The sequence below is a fragment of the Bison bison genome, unplaced genomic scaffold (assembly GCF_000754665.1).
Source record: "Bison bison bison isolate TAMUID 2011002044 unplaced genomic scaffold, Bison_UMD1.0 scf7180017864498, whole genome shotgun sequence".
NCBI lineage: Eukaryota > Metazoa > Chordata > Mammalia > Artiodactyla > Bovidae > Bison > Bison bison.
The window spans coordinates 912638-913113 of NW_011495057.1; positions in this window are offsets into that span (position 1 = coordinate 912638).

Consider the following 476-nt stretch of genomic DNA (forward strand, 5'->3'; position numbering starts at 1 on the left):
GATAATGTTTGCTGTGGGTTTGTCATATATAGCTTTTATTATGTTGAGGTATGTTCCTTCTGTTCCTGCTTTCTGGAGAGTTTTTATCATAAATGGGTGTTGAATTTTGTCAAAGGCTTTCTCTGCATCTATTGAGATAATCATATGGGTTTTGTTTTTCAATTTGTTAATGTGGTGTATTACATTGATTGATTTGCGGATATTGAAGAATCCTTGCATCCCTGGGATAAAGCCCATTTGGTCATGGTGAAGGATCTTTTTAATGTGTTGTTGGATTCTGATTGCTAGAATTTTGTTTAGGATTTTTGCATCTATGTTCATCAGTGATATTGGCCTGTAGTTTTCTTTTTTGTGGCATCTTTGTCAGGTTTTGGTATTAGGGTGATGGTGGCCTCATAGAATGAGTTTGGAAGTTTACCTTCCTCTGCAATTTTCTGGGAGAGTTTGAGCAGGATAAGTGTTAGCTCTTCTCTAAA